This window comes from Pleurodeles waltl, unplaced genomic scaffold (genome assembly GCF_031143425.1).
Source record: "Pleurodeles waltl isolate 20211129_DDA unplaced genomic scaffold, aPleWal1.hap1.20221129 scaffold_39, whole genome shotgun sequence".
Classification (NCBI taxonomy): Eukaryota; Metazoa; Chordata; class Amphibia; order Caudata; family Salamandridae; genus Pleurodeles; species Pleurodeles waltl.
In genome coordinates, this window is record NW_027150097.1 from 16639 (window position 1) to 41301 (window position 24663).

At 43.8% G+C, this 24663-nt stretch overlaps 8 non-coding genes across 8 annotated transcripts; all 8 read left to right on the forward strand.

The window, feature by feature from the left end:
- Window positions 1-2886: 2886 nt before the first annotated feature.
- TRNAE-UUC (transfer RNA glutamic acid (anticodon UUC)) lies at window positions 2887-2958 on the forward strand. Its single transcript has one exon. It is a non-coding gene; the product is annotated as a tRNA-Glu (tRNA).
- Window positions 2959-5844: 2886 nt separating this feature from the next.
- Window positions 5845-5916, forward strand: TRNAE-UUC (transfer RNA glutamic acid (anticodon UUC)). Its single transcript has one exon. It is a non-coding gene; the product is annotated as a tRNA-Glu (tRNA).
- Window positions 5917-8803: 2887 nt separating this feature from the next.
- TRNAE-UUC (transfer RNA glutamic acid (anticodon UUC)) lies at window positions 8804-8875 on the forward strand. The gene has a single exon. It is a non-coding gene; the product is annotated as a tRNA-Glu (tRNA).
- Window positions 8876-11764: 2889 nt separating this feature from the next.
- Window positions 11765-11836, forward strand: TRNAE-UUC (transfer RNA glutamic acid (anticodon UUC)). Its single transcript has one exon. It is a non-coding gene; the product is annotated as a tRNA-Glu (tRNA).
- A 2889-nt stretch (window positions 11837-14725) lies between these two features.
- Window positions 14726-14797, forward strand: TRNAE-UUC (transfer RNA glutamic acid (anticodon UUC)). The gene has a single exon. It is a non-coding gene; the product is annotated as a tRNA-Glu (tRNA).
- Window positions 14798-17683: 2886 nt separating this feature from the next.
- Window positions 17684-17755, forward strand: TRNAE-UUC (transfer RNA glutamic acid (anticodon UUC)). The gene has a single exon. It is a non-coding gene; the product is annotated as a tRNA-Glu (tRNA).
- A 2886-nt stretch (window positions 17756-20641) lies between these two features.
- Window positions 20642-20713, forward strand: TRNAE-UUC (transfer RNA glutamic acid (anticodon UUC)). Its single transcript has one exon. It is a non-coding gene; the product is annotated as a tRNA-Glu (tRNA).
- Window positions 20714-23603: 2890 nt separating this feature from the next.
- TRNAE-UUC (transfer RNA glutamic acid (anticodon UUC)) lies at window positions 23604-23675 on the forward strand. Its single transcript has one exon. It is a non-coding gene; the product is annotated as a tRNA-Glu (tRNA).
- Window positions 23676-24663: the final 988 nt, after the last annotated feature.

A 24663-nucleotide genomic window follows, 5' to 3' on the forward strand; every position in this document is an offset into this window, starting at 1 on the left:
CTCCATTTATTTTTTCACTACTCAGACATTTTAAAGTTTCTCAGTTTTTTTCTATAAACCTAAATGCACCTAAAGTCTTAATAAATGTCACTTGCTTTGTCTTCTGCTTCCATCTAATGCCGTCAGAGGTTTACACCAACCCCCAAATCTACTGCCCTCTCTCCCCAGCCCTTGACTTGTACATTAATACTATGAAGGTTTATTCCTTGTTTTTCTTTTATTGCACAACAAAAAGTACAGATTCTATAAAGAGACCGGGGCACAGAGAAGAAGGCAGCAATTGACTGTGGTCCCACCATGGGAAATTTGCATTTTATTACCTGCCCCGTCCATACTGTGGGTTCATCATTTGTTTTATGACATGATTTCCCTGCTGTGTTGTATCTAGTATAAGACTTGAGTACTTTATGTGTTTTATATCATCTGTGATATTGCAGCTGTTGTTTGCAGTGTCCACATTTTGCAACCAGTGTGCTTTGTACCCTCACTGCTGCTCTCTCAGAGAGGGTAGGCTGAACACTACCGGTAGTATCAGACACCAGAGATGCCTCCTGTACCTGGAATAAAACTCTGCTTCTTTGTAAGAAATACAGGGGTGAAGATCTGCTGCATTCACAGTGACCCACTGACTCTTTTACAAAGGTTCCCAGCCGTGCAAAGACTCTTGGTGGTTAGTTAAGGGGCCATGCTAAATGGAGATTTCGAAGCATCAGACAAGACGTTTTCTTTGTTTCTGCATCAGCAAAAGTATATTTCTGTTTTTATGTTATTACTTGTGAAATACACATTTTAGTTGTGCTGTTGGATTTGTCATGTTTGATTTACAGTGTGAACGAATTCAAGCGATAGACAGTAGGTGGCGACTGACACTGCTTCAGGACTCCTAGGGTTGAGGATCGTGGACTTTGGTTCCATCATATAATGATTAGCACTCTGGACTCTGAATCCAGCAATCTGAGTTCCAATATCGTTAGGACCTGGAATGTTTGTAATAATACTTTTGTTTTAATTTATTGCAGGTCTTGAGCAGGAAACCATTTGTATCTCTGACATAACCTGTCTCTTCCTCTTTTCATTCCCCTCGTGGTTTCTGCGGTTTGGGGGCATCTATACATTATTCTATAGGCGTTGCAGGGGGCACGTGATGGTACACACAGGTGTTGTCTACGTCCTGTGTCTGTGTGGACACCTCTCTACTCTGGCTACACAACTGTAAGATGCACAGTGTGGACCTGACTCCACTTGGCCTTCACACCGGATAACTTACAAGGAGAGAGAAACTTATGGAAATGTACGGTGTGAAAGAACGACTTTACCAAAGAGTTAATGTATGAAATTGCCCTTTGCTTTTTTTTGTGAGTTGCAAATGGTAACCTTTGACTAAAGCAAGTACCCAAAAATAAACAGTTTTCAGCTGGACTCATATAACTTGCATTTGCAGTGGAAGATCTGCCTGGAGCAGTATATGAGTGTGAAAAGGTCTCTAGTTTTGTCTTGAAATACCAGAGACTTCGGCGCTCTCCACCAGTCTCCTTCGACATCACATCCTGATGCTGAACAGTATTAGCACATAAATGAATAAAAAACTGGCTGACGTGTACATGCACATATGTGCATATGTACCACGGTGCTATAGTCTGATGACATATATGTGCCAGTCTGTGGGGTCAAAGGGCAGTCAGAAGTTACTGGGCCACAGTTGTATCAATGAGGACTGTGTACTTCCTGTGCCCTTGGGCATTCGTACTCTGGTCCCTCAAACTAGGGTGGAAGCCCCCCTTTAGCACATGACTCTCAGAATAACAAGTCAGAGCAGACATTAGTGTAACTGGGTACTCACACTTGTGAAAGGCACAAGTGCAAGTAGTGAACTGCAACCTGACCTCACAGCATACACTTTAGACATCCTTTGTAAACACACACACATATTTTCAGTCTAACTTGTTTACATTTTACATCAATAAATATGGTAATATTTGTACTTGAAATGTTTAATTTGCCTACCTTTGGCGCATATTCCTAGTACCTTATATTTTAACTTTTCTCCATTCGGGTGTATACAATTGGTATAATGTCGGAAAGGGAGAAGACGACCGAGAATGCCTAAGAATGTGCGCTTACATGCTTTTAAGAACATATGTCTGGTGTTGTGACAAAACAGCAGTGACCACTTCAGCTCAGCACTTGCTTCTTCCTCTGCTGTCCCAAAATATTGTGGAATTACTAGTCTCTGCGCCTCTGACAAGGCTGCTGACATCCAATTGATGATTCGTAGCCTTGTGGGCTGTGAGTGCTTTGGCTGTGCTGCCCCCTGGCGGTCACTCTGTGAAGATGCAGGTACCTGGGAACAACCCAGACTACTTCTGAGCTGTTTCTTCTCTGTGTGAACCAATCCAGTGTCAGGACTGGAGTCGGTGCTGTTAGTAGATAGAGAAGGAGTATAACTCGAGCCCCAGGAGGGCAGCCTAGAGCCTGTGACAGGTGCAGGGGAGTGTCGTCAAGGAAGCAGTTGGAAGATAACTGGAGAGGTGTCTGTGGGGCCATCAGTCTGGTGAGGAAACCCAGGAGTGTCCTACGGGAGGGGCGTGGCTTTGTCTGTCTCAAGGGGAGGGGTTAGTAATAGTGAATGCAGGGACTGCTGCTGTACTCCGTGTCCTGGGCTCTGTGTATGTGTAGAAGCTCTAAGGTTGTAAATAATGAGACCTGACAGGTTGTGGCAGAAATGATGACTTCTGGTGATTCCTTCTCTTTTGTCAGAAGTGAGGTGTCTGTTACCCCAATTGATTGTGTACTACTGAGAAGAACAATATAACTCTCAGTGTACGGAATGCAGTGTGACCTTGGGAGACACCTCACATATACTGAGCTGTATGATGAGTTCACAGTTCCCATATGGTCTAGTGGTTAGGATTCCTGGTTTTCACCCAGGTGGTCCGGGTTCGACTCCCGCTATGGGAACTCCATTTATTTTTTCACTACTCAGACATTTTAAAGTTTCTCAGTTTTTTTCTATAAACCTAAATGCACCTAAAGTCTTAATAAATGTCACTTGCTTTGTCTTCTGCTTCCATCTAATGCCGTCAGAGGTTTACACCAACCCCCAAATCTACTGCCCTCTCTCCCCAGCCCTTGACTTGTACATTAATACTATGAAGGTTTATTCCTTGTTTTTCTTTTATTGCACAACAAAAAGTACAGATTATATAAAGAGACCGGGGCACAGAGAAGAAGGCAGCAATTGACTGTGGTCCCACCATGGGAAATTTGCATTTTATTACCTGCCCCGTCCATACTGTGGGTTCATCATTTGTTTTATGACATGATTTCCCTGCTGTGTTGTATCTAGTATAAGACTTGAGTACTTTATGTGTTTTATATCATCTGTGATATTGCAGCTGTTGTTTGCAGTGTCCACATTTTGCAACCAGTGTGCTTTGTACCCTCACTGCTGCTCTCTCAGAGAGGGTAGGCTGAACACTACCGGTAGTATCAGACACCAGAGATGCCTCCTGTACCTGGAATAAAACTCTGCTTCTTTGTAAGAAATACAGGGGTGAAGATCTGCTGCATTCACAGTGACCCACTGACTCTTTTACAAAGGTTCCCAGCCGTGCAAAGACTCTTGGTGGTTAGTTAAGGGGCCATGCTAAATGGAGATTTCGAAGCATCATACAAGACGTTTTCTTTGTTTCTGCATCAGCAAAAGTATATTTCTGTTTTTATGTTATTACTTGTGAAATACACATTTTAGTTGTGCTGTTGGATTTGTCATGTTTGATTTACAGTGTGAACGAATTCAAGCGATAGACAGTAGGTGGCGACTGACACTGCTTCAGGACTCCTAGGGTTGAGGATCGTGGACGTTGGTTCCATCATGTAATGATTAGCACTCTGGACTCTGAATCCAGCAATCTGAGTTCCAATATCGTTAGGACCTGGAATGTTTGTAATAATACTTTTGTTTTAATTTATTGCAGGTCTTGAGCAGGAAACCATTTGTATCTCTGACATAACCCGTCTCTTCCTCTTTTCATTCCCCTCGTGATTTCTGCGGTTTGGGGGCATCTATACATTATTCTATAGGCGTTGCTGGGGGCACGTGATGGTACACACAGGTGTTGTCTACGTCCTGTGTCTGTGTGGACACCTCTCTACTCTGGCTACACAACTGTAAGATGCACAGTGTGGACCTGACTCCACTTGGCCTTCACACCGGATAACTTACAAGGAGAGAGAAACTTATGGAAATGTACGGTGTGAAAGAACGACTTTACCAAAGAGTTAATGTATGAAATTGCCCTTTGCTTTTTTTTGTGAGTTGCAAATGGTAACCTTTGACTAAAGCAAGTACCCAAAAATAAACAGTTTTCAGCTGGACTCATATAACTTGCATTTGCAGTGGAAGATCTGCCTGGAGCAGTATATGAGTGTGAAAAGGTCTCTAGTTTTGTCTTGAAATACCAGAGACTTCGGCGCTCTCCACCAGTCTCCTTCGACATCACATCCTGATGCTGAACAGTATTAGCACATAAATGAATAAAAAACTGGCTGACATGTACATGCACATATGTGCATATGTACCACGGTGCTATAGTCTGATGACATATATGTGCCAGTCTGTGGGGTCAAAGGGCAGTCAGAAGTTACTGGGCCACAGTTGTATCAATGAGGACTGTGTACTTCCTGTGCCCTTGGGCATTCGTACTCTGGTCCCTCAAACTAGGGTGGAAGCCCCCCTTTAGCACATGACTCTCAGAATAACAAGTCAGAGCAGACATTAGTGTAACTGGGTACTCACACTTGTGAAAGGCACAAGTGCAAGTAGTGAACTGCAACCTGACCTCACAGCATACACTTTAGACATCCTTTGTAAACACACACACATATTTTCAGTCTAACTTGTTTACATTTTACATCAATAAATATGGTAATATTTGTACTTGAAATGTTTAATTTGCCTACCTTTGGCGCATATTCCTAGTACCTTATATTTTAACTTTTCTCCATTCGGGTGTATACAATTGGTATAATGTCGGAAAGGGAGAAGACGACCGAGAATGCCTAAGAATGTGCGCTTACATGCTTTTAAGAACATATGTCTGGTGTTGTGACAAAACAGCAGTGACCACTTCAGCTCAGCACTTGCTTCTTCCTCTGCTGTCCCAAAATATTGTGGAATTACTAGTCTCTGCGCCTCTGACAAGGCTGCTGACATCCAATTGATGATTCGTAGCCTTGTGGGCTGTGAGTGCTTTGGCTGTGCTGCCCCCTGGCGGTCACTCTGTGAAGATGCAGGTACCTGGGAACAACCCAGACTACTTCTGAGCTGTTTCTTCTCTGTGTGAACCAATCCAGTGTCAGGACTGGAGTCGGTGCTGTTAGTAGATAGAGAAGGAGTATAACTCGAGCCCCAGGAGGGCAGCCTAGAGCCTGTGACAGGTGCAGGGGAGTGTCGTCAAGGAAGCAGTTGGAAGATAACTGGAGAGGTGTCTGTGGGGCCATCAGTCTGGTGAGGAAACCCAGGAGTGTCCTACGGGAGGGGCGTGGCTTTGTCTGTCTCAAGGGGAGGGGTTAGTAATAGTGAATGCAGGGACTGCTGCTGTACTCCGTGTCCTGGGCTCTGTGTATGTGTAGAAGCTCTAAGGTTGTAAATAATGAGACCTGACAGGTTGTGGCAGAAATGATGACTTCTGGTGATTCCTTCTCTTTTGTCAGAAGTGAGGTGTCTGTTACCCCAATTGATTGTGTACTACTGAGAAGAACAATATAACTCTCAGTGTACGGAATGCAGTGTGACCTTGGGAGACACCTCACATATACTGAGCTGTATGATGAGTTCACAGTTCCCATATGGTCTAGTGGTTAGGATTCCTGGTTTTCACCCAGGTGGTCCGGGTTCGACTCCCGCTATGGGAACTCCATTTATTTTTTCACTACTCAGACATTTTAAAGTTTCTCAGTTTTTTTCTATAAACCTAAATGCACCTAAAGTCTTAATAAATGTCACTTGCTTTGTCTTCTGCTTCCATCTAATGCCGTCAGAGGTTTACACCAACCCCCAAATCTACTGCCCTCTCTCCCCAGCCCTTGACTTGTACATTAATACTATGAAGGTTTATTCCTTGTTTTTCTTTTATTGCACAACAAAAAGTACAGATTATATAAAGAGACCGGGGCACAGAGAAGAAGGCAGCAATTGACTGTGGTCCCACCATGGGAAATTTGCATTTTATTACCTGCCCCGTCCATACTGTGGGTTCATCATTTGTTTTATGACATGATTTCCCTGCTGTGTTGTATCTAGTATAAGACTTGAGTACTTTATGTGTTTTATATCATCTGTGATATTGCAGCTGTTGTTTGCAGTGTCCACATTTTGCAACCAGTGTGCTTTGTACCCTCACTGCTGCTCTCTCAGAGAGGGTAGGCTGAACACTACCGGTAGTATCAGACACCAGAGATGCCTCCTGTACCTGGAATAAAACTCTGCTTCTTTGTAAGAAATACAGGGGTGAAGATCTGCTGCATTCACAGTGACCCACTGACTCTTTTACAAAGGTTCCCAGCCGTGCAAAGACTCTTGGTGGTTAGTTAAGGGGCCATGCTAAATGGAGATTTCGAAGCATCATACAAGACGTTTTCTTTGTTTCTGCATCAGCAAAAGTATATTTCTGTTTTTATGTTATTACTTGTGAAATACACATTTTAGTTGTGCTGTTGGATTTGTCATGTTTGATTTACAGTGTGAACGAATTCAAGCGATAGACAGTAGGTGGCGACTGACACTGCTTCAGGACTCCTAGGGTTGAGGATCGTGGACGTTGGTTCCATCATGTAATGATTAGCACTCTGGACTCTGAATCCAGCAATCTGAGTTCCAATATCGTTAGGACCTGGAATGTTTGTAATAATACTTTTGTTTTAATTTATTGCAGGTCTTGAGCAGGAAACCATTTGTATCTCTGACATAACCCGTCTCTTCCTCTTTTCATTCCCCTCGTGGTTTCTGCGGTTTGGGGGCATCTATACATTATTCTATAGGCGTTGCTGGGGGCACGTGATGGTACACACAGGTGTTGTCTACGTCCTGTGTCTGTGTGGACACCTCTCTACTCTGGCTACACAACTGTAAGATGCACAGTGTGGACCTGACTCCACTTGGCCTTCACACCGGATAACTTACAAGGAGAGAGAAACTTATGGAAATGTACGGTGTGAAAGAACGACTTTACCAAAGAGTTAATGTATGAAATTGCCCTTTGCTTTTTTTTGTGAGTTGCAAATGGTAACCTTTGACTAAAGCAAGTACCCAAAAATAAACAGTTTTCAGCTGGACTCATATAACTTGCATTTGCAGTGGAAGATCTGCCTGGAGCAGTATATGAGTGTGAAAAGGTCTCTAGTTTTGTCTTGAAATACCAGAGACTTCGGCGCTCTCCACCAGTCTCCTTCGACATCACATCCTGATGCTGAACAGTATTAGCACATAAATGAATAAAAAACTGGCTGACATGTACATGCACATATGTGCATATGTACCACGGTGCTATAGTCTGATGACATATATGTGCCAGTCTGTGGGGTCAAAGGGCAGTCAGAAGTTACTGGGCCACAGTTGTATCAATGAGGACTGTGTACTTCCTGTGCCCTTGGGCATTCGTACTCTGGTCCCTCAAACTAGGGTGGAAGCCCCCCTTTAGCACATGACTCTCAGAATAACAAGTCAGAGCAGACATTAGTGTAACTGGGTACTCACACTTGTGAAAGGCACAAGTGCAAGTAGTGAACTGCAACCTGACCTCACAGCATACACTTTAGACATCCTTTGTAAACACACACACATATTTTCAGTCTAACTTGTTTACATTTTACATCAATAAATATGGTAATATTTGTACTTGAAATGTTTAATTTGCCTACCTTTTGGCGCATATTCCTAGTACCTTATATTTTAACTTTTCTCCATTCGGGTGTATACAATTGGTATAATGTCGGAAAGGGAGAAGACGACCGAGAATGCCTAAGAATGTGCGCTTACATGCTTTTAAGAACATATGTCTGGTGTTGTGACAAAACAGCAGTGACCACTTCAGCTCAGCACTTGCTTCTTCCTCTGCTGTCCCAAAATATTGTGGAATTACTAGTCTCTGCGCCTCTGACAAGGCTGCTGACATCCAATTGATGATTCGTAGCCTTGTGGGCTGTGAGTGCTTTGGCTGTGCTGCCCCCTGGCGGTCACTCTGTGAAGATGCAGGTACCTGGGAACAACCCAGACTACTTCTGAGCTGTTTCTTCTCTGTGTGAACCAATCCAGTGTCAGGACTGGAGTCGGTGCTGTTAGTAGATAGAGAAGGAGTATAACTCGAGCCCCAGGAGGGCAGCCTAGAGCCTGTGACAGGTGCAGGGGAGTGTCGTCAAGGAAGCAGTTGGAAGATAACTGGAGAGGTGTCTGTGGGGCCATCAGTCTGGTGAGGAAACCCAGGAGTGTCCTACGGGAGGGGCGTGGCTTTGTCTGTCTCAAGGGGAGGGGTTAGTAATAGTGAATGCAGGGACTGCTGCTGTACTCCGTGTCCTGGGCTCTGTGTATGTGTAGAAGCTCTAAGGTTGTAAATAATGAGACCTGACAGGTTGTGGCAGAAATGATGACTTCTGGTGATTCCTTCTCTTTTGTCAGAAGTGAGGTGTCTGTTACCCCAATTGATTGTGTACTACTGAGAAGAACAATATAACTCTCAGTGTACGGAATGCAGTGTGACTTTGGGAGACACCTCACATACACTAAGCTGTTCAAAAAGTTCACAGTTCCCATATGGTCTAGCGGTTAGGATTCCTGGTTTTCACCCAGGCAGCCCGGGTTCGACTCCTGGTATGGGAAATCCATTTTTTTTTTTTTCACTACTCAGACATTTTGATCTTTCTCAGTTTTTTTCTATGAACCTAAATGCACCTAAAGTCTTAATAAATGTCACTTGCTTTGTCTTCTGCTTCCATCTAATGCCGTCAGAGGTTTACACCGACCCCCAAATCTACTGCCCTCTCTCCCCAGCCCTTGACCTGTACATTAATACTATGAAGGGTTATTCCTTGTTTTTCTTTTATTGCACAACAAAAAGTACAGATTATATAAAGAGACCGGGGCACAGAGAAGAAGGCAGCAATTGACTGTGGTCCCACCATGGGAAATTCGCATTTTATTACCTGCCCCGTCCATACTGTGGGTTCATCATTTGTTTTATGACATGATTCCCCTGCTGTGTTGTTTCTAGTATAAGACTTGAGTACTTTATGTGTTTTATATCATCTGTGATATTGCAGCTGTTGTTTGCAGTGTCCACATTTTGCAACCAGTGTGCTTTGTACCCTCACTGCTGCTCTCTCAGAGAGGGTAGGCTGAACACTACCGGTAGTATCAGACACCAGAGATGCCTCCTGTACCTGGAATAAAACTCTGCTTCTTTGTAAGAAATACAGGGGTGAAGATCTGCTGCATTCACAGTGACCCACTGACCCTTTTACAAAGGTTCCCAGCCGTGCAAAGACTCTTGGTGGTTAGTTAAGGGGCCATGCTAAATGGAGATTTCGAAGCATCAGACGAGACGTTTTCTTTGTTTCTGCATCAGCAAAAGTATATTTCTGTTTTTATGTTATTACTTGTGAAATACACATTTTAGTTGTGCTGTTGGATTTGTCATGTTTGATTTACAGTGTGAACGAATTCAAGCGATAGACAGTAGGTGGCGACTGACACTGCTTCAGGACTCCTAGGGTTGAGGATCGTGGACGTTGGTTCCATCGTGTAATGATTAGCACTCTGGACTCTGAATCCAGCAATCTGAGTTCCAATATCGGTAGGACCTGGAATGTTTGTAATAATACTTTTGTTTTAATTTATTGCAGGTCTTGAGCAGGAAACCATTTGTATCTCTGACATAACCCGTCTCTTCCTCTTTTCATTCCCCTTGTGGTTTCTGCGGTTTGGGGGCATCTATACATTATTCTATAGGCGTTGCTGGGGACACTTGATGCTACACACAGGTGTTGTCTACGTCCTGTGTCTGTGTGGACACCTCTCTACTCTGGCTACACAACTGTAAGATGCACAGTGTGGACCTGACTCCACTTGGCCTTCACACCGGATAACTTACAAGGAGAGAGAAACTTACGGAAATGTACGGTGTGAAAGAACGACTTTACCAAAGTGTTAATGTATGAAATTGCCCTTTGCTTTTTTTTTGTGAGTTGCAAATGGTAACCTTTGACTAAAGCAAGTACCCAAAAATAAACAGTTTTCAGCTGGACTCATATAACTTGCATTTGCAGTGGAAGATCTGCCTGGAGCAGTATATGAGTGTGAAAAGGTCTCTAGTTTTGTCTTGAAATACCAGAGAATTCGGCGCTCTCCACCAGTCTCCTTCGACATCACATCCTGATGCTGAACAGTATTAGCACATAAATGAATAAAAAACTGGCTGACGTGTACATGCACATGTGTGCATATGTACCACGGTGCTATAGTCTGATGACATATATGTGCCAGTCTGTGGGGTCAAAGGGCAGTCAGAAGTTACTGGGCCACAGTTGTATCAATGAGGACTGTGTACTTCCTGTGCCCTGGGGCATTCGTACTCTGGTCCCTCAAACGAGGGTGGAAGCCCCCCTTTAGCACATGACTCTCAGAATAACAAGTCAGAGCAGACATTAGTGTAACTGGGTACTCACACTTGTGAAAGGCACAAGTGCAAGTAGTGAACTGCAACCTGACCTCACAGCATACACTTTAGACATCCTTTGTAAACACACACACATATTTTCAGTCTAACTTGTTTACATTTTACATCAATAAATATGGTAATATTTGTACTTGAAATGTTTAATTTGCCTACCTTTGGCGCATATTCCTAGTACCTTATATTTTAACTTTTCTCCATTCGGGTGTATTCAATTGGTATAATGTCAGAAAGGGAGAAGACGACCGAGAATGCCTAAGAATGTGCGCTTACATGCTTTTAAGAACATATGTCTGGTGTTGTGACAAAACAGCAGTGACCACTTCAGCTCAGCACTTGCTTCTTCCTCTGCTGTCCCAAAATATTGTGGAATTACTAGTCTCTGCGCCTCTGACAAGGTTGCTGACATCCAATTGATGATTCGTAGCCTTGTGGGCTGTGAGTGCTTTGGCTGTGCTGCCCCCTGGCGGTCACTCTGTGAAGATGCAGGTACCTGGGAACAACCCAGACTACTTCTGAGCTGTTTCTTCTCTGTGTGAACCAATCCAGTGTCAGGACTGGAGTCGGTGCTGTTAGTAGATAGAGAAAGAGTATAACTCGAGCCCAGGAGGGCAGCCTGGAGCCTGTGACAGGTGCAGGGGAGTGTCGTCAAGGAAGCAGCTGGAAGATAACTGAAGAGGGGTTTGTGGGGCCATCAGTCTGGTGAGGAAACCCAGGAGTGTCCTACGGGAGGGGCGTGGCTTTGTCTGGCTCAAGGGGAGGGGTTAGTAATAGTGAATGCAGGGACTGCTGCTGTCCTCCGTGTCCTGGGCTCTGTGTATGTGTAGAAGTTCTAAGGTTGTAAATAATGAGACCTGACAGGTTGTGGCAGAAATGATGACTTCTGGTCATTCCTTCTCTTTTGTCAGAAGTGAGGTGTCTGTTACCCCAATTGATTGTGTACTACTGAGAAGAACAATATAACTCTCAGTGTACGGAATGCAGTGTGACCTTGGGAGACACCTCACATATACTGAGCTGTATGATGAGTTCACAGTTCCTATATGCTCTAGCGGTTAGGATTCCTGGTTTTCACCCAGGTGGCCCGGGTTTGACTCCCGGTATGGGAACTCCATTTATTTTTTTTCACTACTCAGACATTTTAATCTTTCTCAGTTTTTTTCTATAAACCTAAATGCACCTAAAGTCTTAATAAATGTCACTTGCTTTGTCTTCTGCTTCCATCTAATGCCGTCAGAGGTTTACACCAACCCCCAAATCTACTGCCCTCTCTCCCCAGCCCTTGACCTGTACATTAATACTATGAATGGTTATTCCTTGTTTTTCTTTTATTGCACAACAAAAAGTACAGATTATATAAAGAGACCGGGGCACAGAGAAGAAGGCAGCAATTGACTGTGGTCCCACCATGGGAAATTTGCATTTTATTACCTGCCCCGTCCATACTGTGGGTTCATCATTTGTTTTATGACATGATTTCCCTGCTGTGTTGTATCTAGTATAAGACTTGAGTACTTTATGTGTTTTATATCATCTGTGATATTGCAGCTGTTGTTTGCAGTGTCCACATTTTGCAACCAGTGTGCTTTGTACCCTCACTGCTGCTCTCTCAGAGAGGGTAGGCTGAACACTACCGGTAGTATCAGACACCAGAGATGCCTCCTGTACCTGGAATAAAACTCTGCTTCTTTGTAAGAAATACAGGGGTGATGATCTGCTGCATTCACAGTGACCCACTGACTCTTTTACAAAGGTTCCCAGCCGTGCAAAGACTCTTGGTGGTTAGTTAAGGGGCCATGCTAAATGGAGATTTCGAAGCATCAGACAAGACGTTTTCTTTGTTTCTGCATCAGCAAAAGTATATTTCTATTTTATGTTATTACTTGTGAAATACACATTTTAGTTGTGCTGTTGGATTTGTCATGTTTGATTTACAGTGTGAACGAATTCAAGCGATAGACAGTAGGTGGCGACTGACACTGCTTCAGGACTCCTAGGGTTGAGGATCGTGGACTTTGGTTCCATCATGTAATGATTAGCACTCTGGACTCTGAATCCAGCAATCTGAGTTCCAATATCGTTAGGACCTGGAATGTTTGTAATAATACTTTTGTTTTAATTTATTGCAGGTCTTGAGCAGGAAACCATTTGTATCTCTGACATAACCCGTCTCTTCCTCTTTTCATTCCCCTCGTGGTTTCTGCGGTTTGGGGGCATCTATACATTATTCTATAGGCGTTGCTGGGGGCACGTGATGCTACACACAGGTGTTGTCTACGTCCTGTGTCTGTGTGGACACCTCTCTACTCTGGCTACACAACTGTAAGATGCACAGTGTGGACCTGACTCCACTTGGCCTTCACACCGGATAACTTACAAGGAGAGAGAAACTTATGGAAATGTACGGTGTGAAAGAACGACTTTACCAAAGAGTTAATGTATGAAATTGCCCTTTGCTTTTTTTTGTGAGTTTTAAATGGTAACCTTTGACTAAAGCAAGTACCCAAAAATAAACAGTTTTCAGCTGGACTCATATAACTTGCATTTGCAGTGGAAGATCTGCCTGGAGCAGTATATGAGTGTGAAAAGGTCTCTAGTTTTGTCTTGAAATACCAGAGACTTCGGCGCTTTCCACCAGTCTCCTTCGACATCACATCCTGATGCTGAACAGTATTAGCACATAAATGAATAAAAAACTGGCTGACGTGTACATGCACATATGTGCATATGCACCACGGTGCTATAGTCTGATGACATATATGTGCCAGTCTGTGGGGTCAAAGGGCAGTCAGAAGTTACTGGGCCACAGTTGTATCAATGAGGACTGTGTACTTCCTGTGCCCTGGGGCATTCGTACTCTGGTCCCTCAAACTAGGGTGGAAGCCCCCCTTTAGCACATGACTCTCAGAATAACAAGTCAGAGCAGACATTAGTGTAACTGGGTACTCACACTTGTGAAAGGCACAAGTGCAAGTAGTGAACTGCAACCTGACCTCACAGCATACACTTTAGACATCCTTTGTAAACACACACACACATATTTTCAGTCTAACTTGTTTACATTTTACATCAATAAATATGGTAATATTTGTACTTGAAATGTTTAATTTGCCTACCTTTGGCGCATATTCCTAGTACCTTATATTTTAACTTTTCTCCATTCGGGTGTATTCAATTGGTATAATGTCACAAAGGGAGAAGACGACCGAGAATGCCTAAGAATGTGCGCTTACATGCTTTTAAGAACATATGTCTGGTCTTGTGACAAAACAGCAGTGACCACTTCAGCTCAGCACTTGCTTCTTCCTCTGCTGTCCCAAAATATTGTGGAATTACTAGTCTCTGCGCCTCTGTCAAGGCTGCTGACATCCAATTGATGATTCGTAGCCTTGTGGGCTGTGAGTGCTTTGGCTGTGCTGCCCCCTGGCGGTCACTCTGTGAAGATGCAGGTACCTGGGAACAACCCAGACTACTTCTGAGCTGTTTCTTCTCTGTGTGAACCAATCCAGTGTCAGGACTGGAGTCGGTGCTGTTAGTAGATAGAGAAGGAGTATAACTCGAGCCCCAGGAGGGCAGCCTGGAGCCTGTGACAGGTGCAGGGGAGTGTCGTCAAGGAAGCAGCTGGAAGATAACTGGAGAGGGGTCTGTGGGGCCATCAGTCTGGTGAGGAAACCCAGGAGTGTCCTACGGGAGGGGCGTGGCTTTGTCTGGCTCAAGGGGAGGGGTTAGTAATAGTGAATGCAGGGACTGCTGCTGTCCTCCGTGTCCTGGGCTCTGTGTATGTGTAGAAGTTCTAAGGTTGTAAATAATGAGAACTGACAGGTTGTGGCAGAAATGATGACTTCTGGTGATTCCTTCTCTTTTGTCAGAAGTGAGGTGTCTGTTACCCCAATTGATTGTGTACTACTGAGAAGAACAATATAACTCTCAGTGTACGGAATGCAGTGTGACCTTGGGAGACACCTCACATATACTGAGCTGTATGATGAGTTCACAGTTCCCATATGGTCTAGTGGTTAGGATTCCTGGTTTTCACCCAGGTGGCCCGGGTTCGACTCCCGGTATGGGAACTCCATTTATTTTTTCACTACTCAGACATTTTAAAGTTTCTCATTTTTTTTCTATAAACCTAAATGCACCTAAAGTCTTAATAAATGTCACTTGCTTTGTCTTCTGCTTCCATCTAATGCCGTCAGAGGTTTACGCCAACTCCCAAATCTACTGCCCTCTCTCCCCAGCCCTTGACCTGTACATTAATACTATGAAGGTTTATTCCTTGTTTTTCTTTTATTGCACAACAAAAAGTACAGATTATATAAAGAGACCGGGGCACAGAGAAGAAGGCAGCAATTGACTGTGGTCCCACCATGGGAAATTTGCATTTTATTACCTGCCCCGTCCATACTGTGGGTTCATCATTTGTTTTATGACATGATTTCCCTGCTGTGTTGTATCTAGTATAAGACTTGAGTACTTTATGTGTTTTATATCATCTGTGATATTGCAGCTGTTGTTTGCAGTGTCCACATTTTGCAACCAGTGTGCTTTGTACCCTCACTGCTGCTCTCTCAGAGAGGGTAGGCTGAACACTACCGGTAGTATCAGACACCAGGGATGCCTCCTGTACCTGGAATAAAACTCTGCTTCTTTGTAAGAAATACAGGGGTGAAGATCTGCTGCATTCACAGTGACCCACTGACTCTTTTACAAAGGTTCCCAGCCGTGCAAAGACTCTTGGTGGTTAGTTAAGGGGCCATGCTAAATGGAGATTTCGAAGCATCAGACAAGACGTTTTCTTTGTTTCTGCATCAGCAAAAGTATATTTCTGTTTTTATGTTATTACTTGTGAAATACACATTTTAGTTGTGCTGTTGGATTTGTCATGTTTGATTTACAGTGTGAACGAATTCAAGCGATAGACAGTAGGTGGCGACTGACACTGCTTCAGGACTCCTAGGGTTGAGGATCGTGGACGTTGATTCCATCATGTAATGATTAGCACTCTGGACTCTGAATCCAGCAATCTGAGTTCCAATATCGTTAGGACCTGGAATGTTTGTAATAATACTTTTGTTTTAATTTATTGCAGGTCTTGAGCAGGAAACCATTTGTATCTCTGACATAACCCGTCTCTTCCTCTTTTTATTCCCCTCGTGGTTTCTGCGGTTTGGGGGCATCTATACATTATTCTATAGGCGTTGCTGGGGGCACGTGATGGTACACACAGGTGTTGTCTACGTCCTGTGTCTGTGTGGACACCTCTCTACTCTGGCTACACAACTGTAAGACGCACAGTGTGGACCTGACTCCACTTGGCCTTCACACCGGATAACTTACAAGGAGAGAGAAACTTATGGAAATGTACGGTGTGAAAGAACGACTTTACCAAAGAGTTAATGTATGAAATTGCCCTTTGCTTTTTTTTGTGAGTTGCAAATGGTAACCTTTGACTAAAGCAAGTACCCAAAAATAAACAGTTTTCAGCTGGACTCATATAACTTGCATTTGCAGTGGAAGATCTGCCTGGAGCAGTATATGAGTGTGAAAAGGTCTCTAGTTTTGTCTTGAAATACCAGAGACTTCGGCGCTCTCCACCAGTCTCCTTCGACATCACATCCTGATGCTGAACAGTATTAGCACATAAATGAATAAAAAACTGGCTGACGTGTACATGCACATATGTGCATATGTACCACGGTGCTATAGTCTGATGACATATATGTGCCAGTCTGTGGGGTCAAAGGGCAGTCAGAAGTTACTGGGCCACAGTTGTATCAATGAGGACTGTGTACTTCTGGTGCCCTGGGGCATTCGTACTCTGGTCCCTCAAACTAGGGTGGAAGCCCCCCTTTAGCACATGACTCTCAGAATAACAAGTCAGAGCAGACATTAGTGTAACTGGGTACTCACACTTGTGAAAGGCACAAGTGCAAGTAGTGAACTGCAACCTGACCTCACAGCATACACTTTAGACATCCTTTGTAAACACACACACATATTTTCAGTCTAACTTGTTTACATTTGACATCAATAAATATGGTAATATTTGTACTTGAAATGTTTAATTTGCCTACCTTTGGCGCATATTCCTAGTACCTTATATTTTAACTTTTCTCCATTCGGGTGTATACAATTGGTATAATGTCAGAAAGGGAGAAGACGACCGAGAATGCCTAAGAATGTGCGCTTACATGCTTTTAAGAACATATGTCTGGTGTTGTGACAAAACAGCAGTGACCACTTCAGCTCAGCACTTGCTTCTTCCTCTGCTGTCCCAAAATATTGTGGAATTACTAGTCTCTGCGCCTCTGACAAGGCTGCTGACATCCGATTGATGATTTGTAGCCTTGTGGGCTGTGAGTGCTTTGGCTGTGCTGCCCCCTGGCAGTCACTCTGTGAAGATGCAGGTACCTGGGAACAACACAGACTACTTCTGAGCTGTTTCTTCTCTGTGTGAACCAATCCAGTGTCAGGACTGGAGTCGGTGCTGTTAGTAGATAGAGAAGGAGTATAACTCGAGCCCCAGGAGGGCAGCCTAGAGCCTGTGACAGGTGCAGGGGAGTGTCGTCAAGGAAGCAGTTGGAAGATAACTGGAGAGGGGTCTGTGGGGCCATCAGTCTGGTGAGGAAACCCAGGAGTGTCCTACGGGAGGGGCGTGGCTTTGTCTGTCTCAAGGGGAGGGGTTAGTAATAGTGAATGCAGGGACTGCTGCTGTACTCCGTGTCCTGGGCTCTGTGTATGTGTAGAAGCTCTAAGGTTGTAAATAATGAGACCTGACAGGTTGTGGCAGAAATGATGACTTCTGGTGATTCCTTCTCTTTTGTCAGAAGTGAGGTGTCTGTTACCCCAATTGATTGTGTACTACTGAGAAGAACAATATAACTCTCAGTGTACAGAATGAAGTGTGACCTTGGGAGACACCTCACATATACTGAGCTGTATGATGAGTTCACAGTTCCCATATGGTCTAGCGGTTAGGATTCCTGGTTTTCACCCAGGTGGCCCGGGTTCGACTCCCGGTATGGGAACTCCATTTATTTTTTCACTACTCAGACATTTTAAAGTTTCTCATTTTTTTTCTATAAACCTAAATGCACCTAAAGTCTTAATAAATGTCACTTGCTTTGTCTTCTGCTTCCATCTAATGCCGTCAGAGGTTTACACCAACCCCCAAATCTACTGCCCTCTATCCCCAGCCCTTGACCTGTACATTAATACTATGAAGGGTTATTCCTTGTTTTTCTTTTATTGCACAACAAAAAGTACAGATTATATAAAGAGACCGGGGCACAGAGAAGAAGGCAGCAATTGACTGTGGTCCCACCATGGGAAATTTGCATTTTATTACCTGCCCCGTCCATACTGTGGTTTCATCATTTGTTTTATGACATGATTTCCTTGCTGTGTTGTATCTAGTATAAGACTTGAGTACTTTATGTGTTTTATATCATCTGTGATATTGCAGCTGTTGTTTGCAGTGTCCACATTTTGCAACCAGTGTGCTTTGTACCCTCACTGCTGCTCTCTCAGAGAGGGTAGGCTGAACACTACCGGTAGTATCAGACACCAGAGATGCCTCCTGTACCTGGAATAAAACTCTGCTTCTTTGTAAGAAATACAGGGGTGAAGATCTGCTGCATTCACAGTGACCCACTGACTCTTTTACAAAGGTTCCCAGCCGTGCAAAGACTCTTGGTGGTTAGTTAAGGGGCCATGCTAAATGGAGATTTCGAAGCATCAGACAAGACGTTTTCTTTGTTTCTGCATCAGCAAAAGTATATTTCTGTTTTTATGTTATTACTTGTGAAATACACATTTTAGTTGTGCTGTTGGATTTGTCATGTTTGATTTACAGTGTGAACGAATTCAAGCGATAGACAGTAGGTGGCGACTGACACTGCTTCAGGACTCCTAGGGTTGAGGATCGTGGACTTTGGTTCCATCATGTAATGATTAGCACTCTGGACTCTGAATCCAGCAATCTGAGTTCCAATATCGTTAGGACCTGGAACGTTTGTAATAATACTTTTGTTTTAATTTATTGCAGGTCTTGAGCAGGAAACCATTTGTATCTCTGACATAACCCTTCTCTTTCTCTTTTCATTCCCCTCGTGGTTTCTGCGGTTTGGGGGCATCTATACATTATTCTATAGGCGTTGCTGGGGGCACGTGATGCTACACACAGGTGTTGTCTACGTCCTGTGTCTGTGTGGACACCTCTCTACTCTGGCTACACAACTGTAAGATGCACAGTGTGGACCTGACTCCACTTGGCCTTCACACCGGATAACTTACAAGGAGAGAGAAACTTATGGAAATGTACGGTGTGAAAGAACGACTTTACCAAAGAGTTAATGTATGAAATTGCCCTTTGCTTTTTTTTGTGAGTTGCAAATGGTAACCTTTGACTAAAGCAAGTACCCAAAAATAAACAGTTTTCAGCTGGACTCATATAACTTGCATTTGCAGTGGAAGATCTGCCTGGAGCAGTATATGAGTGTGAAAAGGTCTCTAGTTTTGTCTTGAAATACCAGAGACTTCGGCGCTCTCCACCAGTCTCCTTCGACATCACATCCTGATGCTGAACAGTATTAGCACATAAATGAATAAAAAACTGGCTGACGTGTACATGCACATATGTGCATATGTACCACGGTGCTATAGTCTGATGACATATATGTGCCAGTCTGTGGGGTCAAAGGGCAGTCAGAAGTTACTGGGCCACAGTTGTATCAATGAGGACTGTGTACTTCCGGTGCCCTGGGGCATTCGTACTCTGGTCCCTCAAACTAGGGTGGAAGCCCCCCTTTAGCACATGACTCTCAGAATAACAAGTCAGAGCAGACATTAGTGTAACTGGGTACTCACACTTGTGAAAGGCACAAGTGCAAGTAGTGAACTGCAACCTGACCTCACAGCATACACTTTAGACATCCTTTGTAAACACACACACATATTTTCAGTCTAACTTGTTTACATTTGACATCAATAAATATGGTAATATTTGTACTTGAAATGTTTAATTTGCCTACCTTTGGCGCATATTCCTAGTACCTTATATTTTAACTTTTCTCCATTCGGGTGTATACAATTGGTATAATGTCAGAAAGGGAGAAGACGACCGAGAATGCCTAAGAATGTGCGCTTACATGCTTTTAAGAACATATGTCTGGTGTTGTGACAAAACAGCAGTGACCACTTCAGCTCAGCACTTGCTTCTTCCTCTGCTGTCCCAAAATATTGTGGAATTACTAGTCTCTGCGCCTCTGACAAGGCTGCTGACATCCGATTGATGATTTGTAGCCTTGTGGGCTGTGAGTGCTTTGGCTGTGCTGCCCCCTGGCAGTCACTCTGTGAAGATGCAGGTACCTGGGAACAACACAGACTACTTCTGAGCTGTTTCTTCTCTGTGTGAACCAATCCAGTGTCAGGACTGGAGTCGGTGCTGTTAGTAGATAGAGAAGGAGTATAACTCGAGCCCCAGGAGGGCAGCCTAGAGCCTGTGACAGGTGCAGGGGAGTGTCGTCAAGGAAGCAGTTGGAAGATAACTGGAGAGGGGTCTGTGGGGCCATCAGTCTGGTGAGGAAACCCAGGAGTGTCCTACGGGAGGGGCGTGGCTTTGTCTGTCTCAAGGGGAGGGGTTAGTAATAGTGAATGCAGGGACTGCTGCTGTACTCCGTGTCCTGGGCTCTGTGTATGTGTAGAAGCTCTAAGGTTGTAAATAATGAGACCTGACAGGTTGTGGCAGAAATGATGACTTCTGGTGATTCCTTCTCTTTTGTCAGAAGTGAGGTGTCTGTTACCCCAATTGATTGTGTACTACTGAGAAGAACAATATAACTCTCAGTGTACGGAATGCAGTGTGACCTTGGGAGACACCTCACATACACTAAGCTGTTCAAAAAGTTCACAGTTCCCATATGGTCTAGTGGTTAGGATTCCTGGTTTTCACCCAGGCTGCCCGGGTTCGACTCCTGGTATGGGAAATCCATTTTTTTTTTTTTCACTACTCAGACATTTTGATCTTTCTCAGTTTTTTTCTATAAACCTAAATGCACCTAAAGTGTTAATAAATGTCACTTGCTTTGTCTTCTGCTTCCATCTAATGCCGTCAGAGGTTTACACCGACCCCCAAATCTACTGCCCTCTCTCCCCAGCCCTTGACCTGTACATTAATACTATGAAGGGTTATTCCTTGTTTTTCTTTTATTGCACAACAAAAAGTACAGATTATATAAAGAGACCGGGGCACAGAGAAGAAGGCAGCAATTGACTGTGGTCCCACCATGGGAAATTCGCATTTTATTACCTGCCCCGTCCATACTGTGGGTTCATCATTTGTTTTATGACATGATTCCCCTGCTGTGTTGTTTCTAGTATAAGACTTGAGTACTTTATGTGTTTTATATCATCTGTGATATTGCAGCTGTTGTTTGCAGTGTCCACATTTTGCAACCAGTGTGCTTTGTACCCTCACTGCTGCTCTCTCAGAGAGGGTAGGCTGAACACTACCGGTAGTATCAGACACCAGAGATGCCTCCTGTACCTGGAATAAAACTCTGCTTCTTTGTAAGAAATACAGGGGTGAAGATCTGCTGCATTCACAGTGACCCACTGACCCTTTTACAAAGGTTCCCAGCCGTGCAAAGACTCTTGGTGGTTAGTTAAGGGGCCATGCTAATTGGAGATTTCGAAGCATCAGACGAGACGTTTTCTTTGTTTCTGTATCAGCAAAAGTATATTTCTGTTTTTATGTTATTACTTGTGAAATACACATTTTAGTTGTGCTGTTGGATTTGTCATGTTTGATTTACAGTGTGAACGAATTCAAGCGATAGACAGTAGGTGGCGACTGACACTGCTTCAGGACTCCTAGGGTTGAGGATCGTGGACGTTGGTTCCATCGTGTAATGATTAGCACTCTGGACTCTGAATCCAGCAATCTGAGTTCCAATATCGGTAGGACCTGGAATGTTTGTAATAATACTTTTGTTTTAATTTATTGCAGGTCTTGAGCAGGAAACCATTTGTATCTCTGACATAACCCGTCTCTTCCTCTTTTCATTCTCCTCGTGGTTTCTGCGGTTTGGGGGCATCTATACATTATTCTATAGGCGTTGCTGGGGACACTTGATGCTACACACAGGTGTTGTCTACGTCCTGTGTCTGTGTGGACACCTCTCTACTCTGGCTACACAACTGTAAGATGCACAGTGTGGACCTGACTCCACTTGGCCTTCACACCGGATAACTTACAAGGAGAGAGAAACTTACGGAAATGTACGGTGTGAAAGAACGACTTTACCAAAGTGTTAATGTATGAAATTGCCCTTTGCTTTTTTTTTGTGAGTTGCAAATGGTAACCTTTGACTAAAGCAAGTACCCAAAAATAAACAGTTTTCAGCTGGACTCATATAACTTGCATTTGCAGTGGAAGATCTGCCTGGAGCAGTATATGAGTGTGAAAAGGTCTCTAGTTTTGTCTTGAAATACCAGAGACTTCGGCGCTCTCCACCAGTCTCCTTCGACATCACATCCTGATGCTGAACAGTATTAGCACATAAATGAATAAAAAACTGGCTGACGTGTACATGCACATGTGTGCATATGTACCACGGTGCTATAGTCTGATGACATATATGTGCCAGTCTGTGGGGTCAAAGGGCAGTCAGAAGTTACTGGGCCACAGTTGTATCAATGAGGACTGTGTACTTCCTGTGCCCTGGGGCATTCGTACTCTGGTCCCTCAAACTAGGGTGGAAGCCCCCCTTTAGCACATGACTCTCAGAATAACAAGTCAGAGCAGACATTAGTGTAACTGGGTACTCACACTTGTGAAAGGCACAAGTGCAAGTAGTGAACTGCAACCTGACCTCACAGCATACACTTTAGACATCCTTTGTAAACACACACACATATTTTCAGTCTAACTTGTTTACATTTTACATCAATAAATATGGTAATATTTGTACTTGAAATGTTTAATTTGCCTACCTTTGGCGCATATTCCTAGTACCTTATATTTTAACTTTTCTCCATTCGGGTGTATTCAATTGGTATAATGTCAGAAAGGGAGAAGACGACCGAGAATGCCTAAGAATGTGCGCTTACATGCTTTTAAGAACATATGTCTGGTGTTGTGACAAAACAGCAGTGACCACTTCAGCTCAGCACTTGCTTCTTCCTCTGCTCTCCCAAAATATTGTGGAATTACTAGTCTCTGCGCCTCTGACAAGGTTGCTGACATCCAATTGATGATTCGTAGCCTTGTGGGCTGTGAGTGCTTTGGCTGTGCTGCCCCCTGGCGGTCACTCTGTGAAGATGCAGGTACCTGGGAACAACCCAGACTACTTCTGAGCTGTTTCTTCTCTGTGTGAACCAATCCAGTGTCAGGACTGGAGTCGGTGCTGTTAGTAGATAGAGAAGGAGTATAACTCGAGCCCCAGGAGGGCAGCCTGGAGCCTGTGACAGGTGCAGGGGAGTGTCGTCAAGGAAGCAGCTGGAAGATAACTGGAGAGGGGTTTGTGGGGCCATCAGTCTGGTGAGGAAACCCAGGAGTGTCCTACGGGAGGGGCGTGGCTTTGTCTGGCTCAAGGGGAGGGGTTAGTAATAGTGAATGCAGGGACTGCTGCTGTCCTCCGTGTCCTGGGCTCTGTGTATGTGTAGAAGTTCTAAGGTTGTAAATAATGAGACCTGACAGGTTGTGGCAGAAATGATGACTTCTGGTCATTCCTTCTCTTTTGTCAGAAGTGAGGTGTCTGTTACCCCAATTGATTGTGTACTACTGAGAAGAACAATATAACTCTCAGTGTACGGAATGCAGTGTGACCTTGGGAGACACCTCACATATACTGAGCTGTATGATGAGTTCACAGTTCCTATATGCTCTAGCGGTTAGGATTCCTGGTTTTCACCCAGGTGGCCCGGGTTTGACTCCCGGTATGGGAACTCCATTTATTTTTTTTCACTACTCAGACATTTTAATCTTTCTCAGTTTTTTTCTATAAACCTAAATGCACCTAAAGTCTTAATAAATGTCACTTGCTTTGTCTTCTGCTTCCATCTAATGCCGTCAGAGGTTTACACCAACCCCCAAATCTACTGCCCTCTCTCCCCAGCCCTTGACCTGTACATTAATACTATGAATGGTTATTCCTTGTTTTTCTTTTATTGCACAACAAAAAGTACAGATTATATAAAGAGACCGGGGCACAGAGAAGAAGGCAGCAATTGACTGTGGTCCCACCATGGGAAATTTGCATTTTATTACCTGCCCCGTCCATACTGTGGGTTCATCATTTGTTTTATGACATGATTTCCCTGCTGTGTTGTATCTACTATAAGACTTGAGTACTTTATGTGTTTTATATCATCTGTGATATTGCAGCTGTTGTTTGCAGTGTCCACATTTTGCAACCAGTGTGCTTTGTACCCTCACTGCTGCTCTCTCAGAGAGGGTAGGCTGAACACTACCGGTAGTATCAGACACCAGAGATGCCTCCTGTACCTGGAATAAAACTCTGCTTCTTTGTAAGAAATACAGGGGTGATGATCTGCTGCATTCACAGTGACCCACTGACTCTTTTACAAAGGTTCCCAGCCGTGCAAAGACTCTTGGTGGTTAGTTAAGGGGCCATGCTAAATGGAGATTTCGAATCATCAGACAAGACGTTTTCTTTGTTTCTGCATCAGCAAAAGTATATTTCTGTTTTTATGTTATTACTTGTGAAATACACATTTTAGTTGTGCTGTTGGATTTGTCATGTTTGATTTACAGTGTGAACGAATTCAAGCGATAGACAGTAGGTGGCGACTGACACTGCTTCAGGACTCCTAGGGTTGAGGATCGTGGACTTTGGTTCCATCATGTAATGATTAGCACTCTGGACTCTGAATCCAGCAATCTGAGTTCCAATATCGTTAGGACCTGGAATGT